This window comes from Sapajus apella, unplaced genomic scaffold (assembly GCF_009761245.1).
Source record: "Sapajus apella isolate SASKATOON/1434 unplaced genomic scaffold, GSC_monkey_1.0 scaffold50, whole genome shotgun sequence".
NCBI lineage: Eukaryota > Metazoa > Chordata > Mammalia > Primates > Cebidae > Sapajus > Sapajus apella.
The window spans coordinates 8,670,456-8,680,572 of record NW_022436990.1 but is presented as its reverse complement, the minus strand read 5'-3'; positions in this window follow the sequence as shown (position 1 = coordinate 8,680,572).

The following is a 10,117-nucleotide window of genomic DNA, read 5'->3' as shown; positions in this document are numbered from 1 at the left end:
AGCTGGGATTACAGGCACGCACCACCATGCCCAGCTAATTTTTTGTATTTTTAGTAGAGACGGGGTTTCACCATGTTGACCAGGATGGTCTCGATCTCTTGACCTCGTGATCCACCCGCCTCGGCCTCCCACAGTGCTGGGATTACAGGCTTGAGCCACCGCGCCCGGCCTGGAACTACTCTTTTAATTATTTACCTAATAGCCACATCCCCTTCTTTTCTTCTCAGTGATTTGTTTAGGTGGCAATGGCCCAATCTCAGATGTAAATCATAGCAGTGATTAGTCCAGGAATGGGCATCAGACTCAATTCTGGCCAAGGAGATGTAAGAGAAAGTCTCCCTTAGAAGGATTCCCATAAATAGAACTACTAAATCAAAGGGTATAAGTATTTGTAAGGCTCTCAGTATTTTGCAAAGTTTTTCTCTCCTGCATCCCACTCCCTAGAAAGCACATTTTTTTTTTTAAATCCCTTTTCTACCTGTCCCCTTGCTACCTGTTTAAGACTAAATGAATAGAGACCCAAAGCTTGGAACTGTGGCAGTCATCTAGAAACTATTATAAAAACTCCTAATGAGTCACAGATATGGCAATCTATCACCCTGACCAACCCTGGAAACACGTACTTCCAGATTGTAGGGAAAGGCATTCTAACTCAAATGCCTCTGTGTACTAACCCTAACCTGAACTCTTCTAGAGAAATATATGTATTAGTATATATTTAATGGTGTTCTAGTGAATGGATGTACCACAATTTATTTAATGTACATTACATTTATTTAGAAATTTTCTGGTCAGGCACGGTGGCTCACACCTGTAATCCCAGCACTTTGGGAGGCCAAGGAGGGCAGATCATCTGAGTTGAGGAGTTCAAGACCAGCCTGACTAACATGGAGAAATTCCATCTCTACCAAAAATACAAAATTAGCCAGGCATAGTGGCACATGCCTGTAAGCAGTGAGCCAAGATTGTGCCATTGCACTCCAGCCTGGGCAACAAGACCAAAGCTCCAACATCTCAAAAAAAAAAAAAAAAAAAAAAAAAAAAGAATTTTTCTCTACTACTGAGTTTCAAAGGGTCATCAATACTACCCTCCATTTTCCTATTGGATTTCAGAACAAACTGAAAGATGAAGACACGGGATTCAGACACATATTAATTAAGTACCACTTTCATTACTGGTTAAGGTGATTTGGGAGAGTATAGTTTAGGGGTGAAAGCCAAATGAGATTGCTAAGAAGATGCCCACCATCACCACAATTTAACTTAGACTCCAAAACTGCAGACTTTCCCACAAAAACAGAACTCACCCTACAAACAAGAGCAAATTAAAGCACAACCTCTGAAGGCAGATGGATCCAGCCAAAGGGAGAGGGATAAAGGAACTGAACATGAGAGGAGGGGGTAAAAGCCCAGGAATGTTAGTCTGGTGGAGTTCCCTGCACAGGGAAGCACAAAGTCAGGAGAAAGGAGGCCTCTGCCTTCACCGTCCCAAACTAGTACAATTACAGTGAACATCTTTGTGCAAATAAATTTGTGCTGTTTTTTGAGTTTTGCTGTAGGACAAATTCCTAGACTGCTAGATCAAAAGATAGATTTATTTAAAATCTAGAAACACATTCCAAGATACCCTCCAAAAATGTGGTATCAATTTACAGTCCCACTAAGAGTATGGGTGTTTTATTAAGTCCCTCCTAGTCAGCTACCCTAATGTTTTAATATCTATTATCAGTGTATCATCCAGTAGATTGTTATAATTTACATGTCTTTGACTACCAGTGAAGTTGAATACTTTTTCATAAATGCATTGGGTACTTATATTTCTTCTCTGTGGCTGGCTACTCAGGAACATACACTTGTTTTCCTAGCAATGACAGTCCATTAGTTTGCACCTTCCACCCTCTCTCACCCAGTCCTCTGAACCAACTGTACAAATTTCTGAGATGTTCAGATAGAGTTAGAGGTGGCATTCTCAGAATGAATTCAAATTTTCTTCTGGAAATATAAGCCAAGCAAACCTATTCTTTTGCCTTTTCTAACACTATGCTTGTGTAGTTATTTAACCAGTCTGGATGTAATTATAATAATAAAACACAAAATATCACTGAAAGCCAAGAGATCAAATTTGAGATCTAGCTCTGCCATTTAATAATCTGGGTTAGCTGAGTACAACCCACTAAATCTCTCTAAGCTTCAGTAGTTTTTTTGTGTTTTTTTTTTTCCAGAGTCTCACTCTGTCACCTAGGCTGGAGTGCAGTGGCACGATCTTGGCTCACCGTAACCTCCGCCTCCCAGGTTTAAGCAATTCTCCTGCCTCAGCCTCCCCACAGCTGGGATTACAAGCACATGCCACCATACCCAGCTAATTTTTTTGTATTTTTAGTAAAGACGGGGTTTCACCATGTTGGCCATGCTGGTCTCGAATGCCTGACCTCACGATCCATCCGCCTGGGCCTCCCAAAGTGCTGGGATTACAGGCATGAGCCACCGCACCCGGCCCAGCTTCAGTAGTTTTTATCAAATGGTCGTAGAAAGAGATGAACCAGATCAGTAGTTACCAAGATGTCTTTTTAGTAGCAGAACCCTTGTGTGAGTACAAAATGTAAAGGGGAAAAAGTCAGCATGACTCTCTTGAAAGCGAGGGTGGGAGACATCAACCCACAAGCTCCATGGCCTCCAGCTGGTCCCATGCAGTGCCCCCATCACGTACTCCTGGTGAAATTTTTAGGACACAACTGGGCTCAGCTTAAAAACCACTGGGCTTAGAAAAACTATAAAGTATCTCCCAGCACTACTCTAGTTAGGATTTAAATAAATAGAAATTCTGAATCACTCTAGTATACAGTCCCTTGGAATCCATGGAGGATTGGTTCCAGCACCAACCTTGGATACCAAAATCCACAGATGTTTAAGTTTCTTCCATAAAATGGTGTCATATTTGAACCTAACCTACACACATCCTCCTGTATACTTTAAATCATCTGTAGATTACTTATTATGCCTAATACAATGTAAATGCTATACAAATGTTACACTGTATTTTTATTTGTATTATTTTTTATTGTTGTATTGTTGTTTTCTTGGGGTTTTTTTTCCAAATATTTTCTATCCATAGTTGGTTGAATCTGTGGACTCAGATATGGCGGGAAGGCTGATTGTATAAGCAAGTACTTCCATATTTGCTGATATGGTTTGGCTGTGTCCCTACCCAAATCTCATCTTGAATTGTAGTTTCCATAATCCTCACATCATGAGAGGGACCCAGTGGGTGGTAATTTAATCATGGGGACAGTTACCCTCATGCTGTTCTCATGATAGTGAATGCATTCTCATGAGATCTAAGGGTCTTATAAAGGGCTTTTCCCCTTTTTGCTCAGCACTTCTGAGCCATGTGAAGAAGGACACATTTGCTTTCCCTTCCACCAAGATTGTAAGTCTCCTGAGGCCTCTCCAGCCAGCCTGAACTGTGAGTCAATTAAACCTCTTTCCTTCATAAATTGCCCAGTCTTGGGCAGTTCTTTACAGCAGCATGAGAATGGACTAATACACTTCACTTTGGTATGCTTCTAACTTTGGAGATAAGTTAGTAAAAACTGACACAAATAGCATTGTAACAGAATGATCTTAGGCCAAAATGGACTCTAGGACTTCTTGAACTCTTAAAATATTCAGATTTGGATTCTGAGATCTGGGGATATGTTTAATATCAAGTTTTTATAAGAGTCCCTTGTTGGTACCATAAGATCCAGCCTTGCCCTATAGGTAAGGGTGGGGTTTCCCTTTGATGGGATTGGTTATTTACATTATTAATTGGCCTGAGGTGACTCAACCCAATAGTAAAAACTGAGGACTTTAGGAAGAAGTCTTAAATCAGATGAGGAAAAAGTATCCCCAGGACTTGCTTCTTAATGTGTGGGGTCCAGGGCAAAATGAAAACACAGAGCCCCTTGTTCTTATCCCAAATGTCTTATCAGCGTATTTATCCCAAATAAGCAAACTGTGCATTCCACAAAAGGAATTCTGATAAATCCAAGTATCTTCTTACAGGAAAACAGACGTTGTTCTTTATGGAGGGTTAAGATTATGCATACTCCCTGGCTTTACACAAAATGTCCTACCCATCTTTACAGAAATGCATCAAGCCTGTGGCCAAGCAAAGTTATGCCCACAATAAGAAAATTCATTCAGGTATATAGGAAATTAGAATCACTGCATTTGCAAGATTAGGTTGTGCCATGGCTAATTTTAGGTGTCAACTTGACTGGATCAAGGGATATCCACGTAGCTAGTAAAGCATTATTTCTGGGTATGTATACCAGAATGTCATCTGAATCAGACGGACTGGGTGGACTGAGTAAGGAAGATCTGCCATCACCCAGTGTGGGCAGGCACCATCCAATCTGCCAAGAGCCCAGACAGAACAAAAAGGCACAGAAAAGGCAAATTCACTCTCTCTCTTCTGGAGCTGGGACAGCCTTCTGCTCTTGCACATCAGTACTCCAGGCTCTGCAGCCTTGGACTTGGACTCCAAGGCTTGTACCAGTGGCTCCCCAGTTTCTCAGGCCTTTGGCCTAGGACTGAGAGTTAAACCATTGGATTCCCTGGTTTCAGAGCCTTCAACTTGAACTAAGCTGTGCTACCAGCTTCCCTCATTCTCCAGCTTGCAGACGGCCTGTGGTTGCATTTCTCAGTCTCCATAATCAAGGCTGAGAGCCAATTCCCCTAAAAAATCCCCTCTCATATATTTATATATCTAGACATAGAAAAACGGTATGCCACTGGTTTTTCTCTCTAGAGAACACTGACTAACACAGGTTTTATCTTTGCTTTGAGGTCTTAATAATCACTGGGAGAAAGGTTGTATAAGCAAAAAGAACTTTCTGTAGTGTAGGCCCATTTTATATGGTAGAGGGGTTGTCTTTGTAGACAAGAGTATCCTTTAAAAGCATTTGCTCTCCCTAAAATACTTCTTTCATGTAGTCACTCTTGCCTGAACATTGTCAGGGGCTCCCTAATGCCTACTGGATAAAGGACAGCATTCAGGCCCTCTATCATTTGACCCAACTTTATCTCCAGCCACTCCCCAGAAGGACCCTCTGCTTCTGCCCATCAGAGTGAGCACAACTTTTCCACCTCCCTGTCCTGGTCCATTGCCCAAAAGTCTTCCTCACCATCTCTGCCTACCAAAGTCTCACCCATCTGCTAGTTACATGTGTTTATTTTTTTCTTATTTGGCTTTCTCTCTTTTTTATCCTGATTTGTCTGTAAGGAATATACATTACTTATACATTTTTAAATTACTTTTAATTTTTTTTAAATATTAAGTCGGACATGGTGGCTCACATTGTAATCCTAGCACTTTGGGAGGCCAAGGTGAGCAAATCACTTGAGGTCAGAAGTTCAAGACCAGCCTGGCCAACATGGTGAAGCCCTGTCTCTACCAAAACTACAAAATTTATCTGTGCATGGTGGTGCGTGCCTGTAATCCTGGCTACCTGGGAGGCTGAGGCAGGAGAATCACTTGAACCTGGGAGGCGGAGATTGCAGTGAGCCGAGACCATGCTACTGCACTCCAGCCTGGGTGACAGATTGAAACTCCGTCTCAAAAAAAAAAAAAAAAAAAATTAGCCCATCTTTCAAAACACAGTTCAAATTTTACTTCCACCAAAATTATCCCAAATGAGAGAAATGTTAATGATAATAATAGCTAACATTTATTGCACACATACCAGGAGCCCACCACTGTGCTCAGTTTACTCATAAATATACTATATCAATTACTCTTCACAGCCAACCTATGAGTTCCCAACCTACAGATTAGAAAACTGAGGGTCTGTGAGGTTGTTACGTAACTTACACCGGTTTCACTGCTGGCAAGTGTCAGAGCTAAGGTGTGAACCCAGCTCACTGACTCACTATCCCCCTCACCTCCTATACCCAATTGCTGCCCTTAACAACCACATTCCTTGAGCTGGTCCACAAGGCAATAGCCACGAGTTGCCTCGTCTTATAGATAATTGTGTATTTGCCATTTCTCCTTCTATACTGTCACTCCTTTGAATGCATTTTGGGGTTTTACAGAATGTCTAGCACAGAATTATACATATATTTATTGAATTTTTCAGATAAGAAAACTTAAAGCAAAGACTAAGCAAGTTGCCGAGCTGGAATTGGAAACCAACAAGTCCTGGTTCAGCCCCGCATGGTATCTCTCCACCACACACGTCAATACTAAATACATATTACTGAATGAATCTATTTCTGGGGCCTTCTTTTCTGGACCCCTTTCAAGCCACACAGTTTGGTCATAATTGCAAACCAATCTGAATATTAATAATAATTGGAAATATGAATTAAAATTTGATAACTCAGTTTTCCAAGTAAGTTGAGTTGACTAGATAAGAGTTCATGTCTAATATGATAGAGTTTTCTGCCAGTTTATTTTATTAATGCAAAATAATTTTAAAGCTTATAAAAATAGTGACACTATTAGTAGTAGTAAGAATTGTATGAAAGATTTGCTTAATTAAATTGAGTATCAAATTATTAGAACACACATGTTTAAAGTTAATCATCAAAGAATACCTACATTTGAAGTCATTTTTATATTTATTTAATGACATTACTGAAAATTTGTATTTTTAAAAATTATTCACACCCAGAATAAAAATACTTAATAGAATAATTCTGTCACAGAAACTTTGATTTAATCTCCTTTACCAGAAGTAGCTGGAAACCCTCACTCTAAGCTGTGAGCCGCCTACCAAATCTTAGACATGAATTCGACGACGAAAGTTATCAAATTTTTCAAACAAAATCAATCTTCCCACCTCAGCCCCCCAAGTAGCTGGAACTACAGGCATGTGCCACCATGCCCAACTAACTTTTGTATTTTTTTGTAGAGACAGGGTTTCACCATGTTGTTCAGAATGGTCTCAAACTCCTGGACTCAATGATCCATCCACCTCAGCCTCCCAAAGTGCTAGGATTATAGGGATGAACCACTGCACCTGGTCCCTGTGGTTATATTTTTCTAATGATTACTAAAACAAATATATCACTATTAAAATTAAAATTTTTCATTCATGTACCACCTGAAATCATCCCAGGGGTACACATACCACAATTTGGAAAACACCATATTGTATAAATAAAGACAACAGACTCAAAATTATAATTAAGGCTCTGTTGTTCATTAAAGTCTACAGTGAGGAGGAAGAAAGCATACCCACACAGCAGTGTCCCAATAACAAATACTATTTTATATATCTTTTTTCCATAGGCTATTGGGGTACAGGTGATATTTGGTTACATGTGTTGAGTTCTCTAGTGGTGATTTGTGAGATTTTGGTGCACCTATCATCCAAGCAGTATATTATTTGTAGTCTTTTATCTCTCACCCCACTCCCACACCAGTCCCCAAGTCCACAAAGTCCATTGTGTCATTCTTATGACTTTGCATCCTCACAGCTTAGCTCTCACATCTCGGTGAGAACATATGATATTTGGTTTTCCATTTCTGAGTTACTTCAGTTAGAATAATAGTCTCCAATCTTATCCAGGTCATTGCAAATTCCATTAATTCATTCCTTTTTATAGCTGAGTAGTAGTCCATCATAAAAATATACCACAGTTTCTTTATCCACTCATTGATTTATGGGAATTTGGGTTGGTTCCACAATTTTGCACTTGCGAACTGTGCTGCTATAAACATGTGTGTGCAAGTATCTTTTTCATATCATGACTTCTTTTCTTCTGGGTAGATACCCAGTAGTGGGACTGCTGAATCAAAAGGTAGTTCTACTTTTACTTCTTTAAGGAATCTCCACACTGTTTTCCCTAGTGGTTTTACTAGTTTACGTTCCCACCAGCAGTGTAGAAGTGTTCCCTGATTACCACATCCTCACCAACATCTATTGGTTTTTTGATTTTTTTATTATGGCCATTCTTGCAGGAGTAAGGCAGTATTGCATTGTGGTTTTGATTTGCATTTCCCTGAATCATTAGTAATGTTGAGCAGTTTTTCATGTGTTTGTTGGCCATTTGTATATCTTCTTTTGAGAATTGTCTATCCATGTCCTTAGCCTACTTTTTGTTGGGAGTGTTTGTTTTTTCCTTACTGATTTGTTTGAGTTCGTTGTAGATTCTGGATATTAATTAGTCCTTTGTCAGATGTATAGATTGTGAAGATTTTCTCCAACTCTGTGGGTTGTCTGTTTACTCTGCCGACTGTGGTTTTTTTTTCTCATGCAAAAGCACTTTAGTTTAATTAAGTCCCAACTATTATTGTTTTTATTGCACTTGCTTTTTGGTTCTTGGTCATGAAATACTTGCCTAAGCAAATGTCTAGAAGGGATTTTCAATGTTATCTTCTAGAAATTTTTAAAGTTTCAGGTCTTAGATTTAAGTCCTTAATCCATCTCGAGTTGATTTTTGTATAAGGTGAGAGATGAGGATCCAGTTTCATTCTCCTGCATGTGGCTAGCCAATTATCTCAGCACCATTTGTTGAAAAGAGTGTCCTTTCTCCACTTGATGTTTTTGTTTGCTTTGTTGAAGATCAGTTGGCTGTAAGTATTTGGGTTTATTTATGGGTTCTCTATTCTGTTCCATTGGTCTATGTGCCTATTTTTATACCAGTACCATGCTGTTTTGGTGACTATGGCCTTATAGTATAGTTTGAAATCAGGTAGTGTGATGCCTCCAGATTTGTTCTTTTTGCTTAGTTTTGCTTTGGCTATGCAGGCTCTTTTTTGGTTCCATATGAATTTTAAATTGTTTTTCTAATTCTGTGAAGAATGATGGTGGTATTTTGATGGGGATTGTGTTGGATTTGTAAACTGCTTTTGGCAGTATGGTCATTTTCATAATATTGATTCTACACATCCATGAGCATGGGATGTGTTTCCATTTGTGTCTTCTATGATTTCTTTCAGCAGTGTTTTGTAGTTTTCCTTGTAGAGGTCTTTCACCTCCTTGGTTAGGCATACTCCTAAGTATTTTATTTTTTTGGCAGCTATTGTAAAACGGATTGAGTTCTTGATTTGATTCTCTGCTTGGTTGCTGTTGGTGTATAGAAGAGCTACTGATTTCTGTACATTAATCTTGTATCTGGAAACTTTGCTGAATTCTTTTATCAGTTCTAGGAGCCTTCTGAAGGAGTCTTTAGGCTTTTCAAGGTAAATGATTATATCATCAGCAAACAGTGACAATTTGACTTTCTCTTTACCTATTTGGATGCCCTCCATTTCTTTCTCTTCTCTGATTGCTCTGGCTAGAACTTTTAGCACTGTGTTGAAAAAGAGTGGTGAGAGTGGGCATCCTTGTGTTTTTCCAGCTCTTAGAGGGAATGTTTTCAACTTTTCCCCATTCAGAATTATGTTGGCTGTGGGTCTGTCATAGATGGCTTTTATTACATTGAGGTATGTCCCTTGTATGGTAATTTTGCAGAGAGTTTCAATCATAAAGGGATGCTGGATTTTGTCCAATGCTTTTTCTGCATCTATTAAGATGATCATGTGACTTTTGTTTTTAATTCTGTTTATGTGGTCTATCACATTTATTGACTTGTGTATGTTAAATCATTCCTGCATCCCTGGTATGAAATCCACTTGATCATGGTGGATTATCTTTTTGATATGTAGTTGGATTCAGTTAGCTAGTATTTTGTTGAGGATTTTAGCATCTATGTTCATCAAGGATATTGGTCTGTCATTTTCTTTATTGGTTATGTCCTTTCCTGGCTTTGGTATTAGGGTAATGCATAGAATGAATTAGGGAAGTTTCCCTCTTTATCTGTGGAATAGTGGCGAAAGGATTGGTACCAATTCTTTGAATGTCTGGCAGAATTCTGCTGTGAATCCATCTGGTCCTAGACTTTTTTGGTTGGTGTTTGTGTTTGTTTGGGGTTTTTTTTTGTTTTGTTTTGTTTTTTAAGACAGAGTTTTGCTTTTGTTGCCCAGGTTAGAGTACAATAGCACAATCTCAGCTCACCGTAACCTCTGCCTCCCAGGTTCAAGTGGTTCTCCTGCCTCAGCCTCCCAAGTAGCTGGGATTACAGGCATGTGCTGCCACACGTGGCTAATTTTGTATTTTTAATATAGACAGGGTTTCTCCACGTT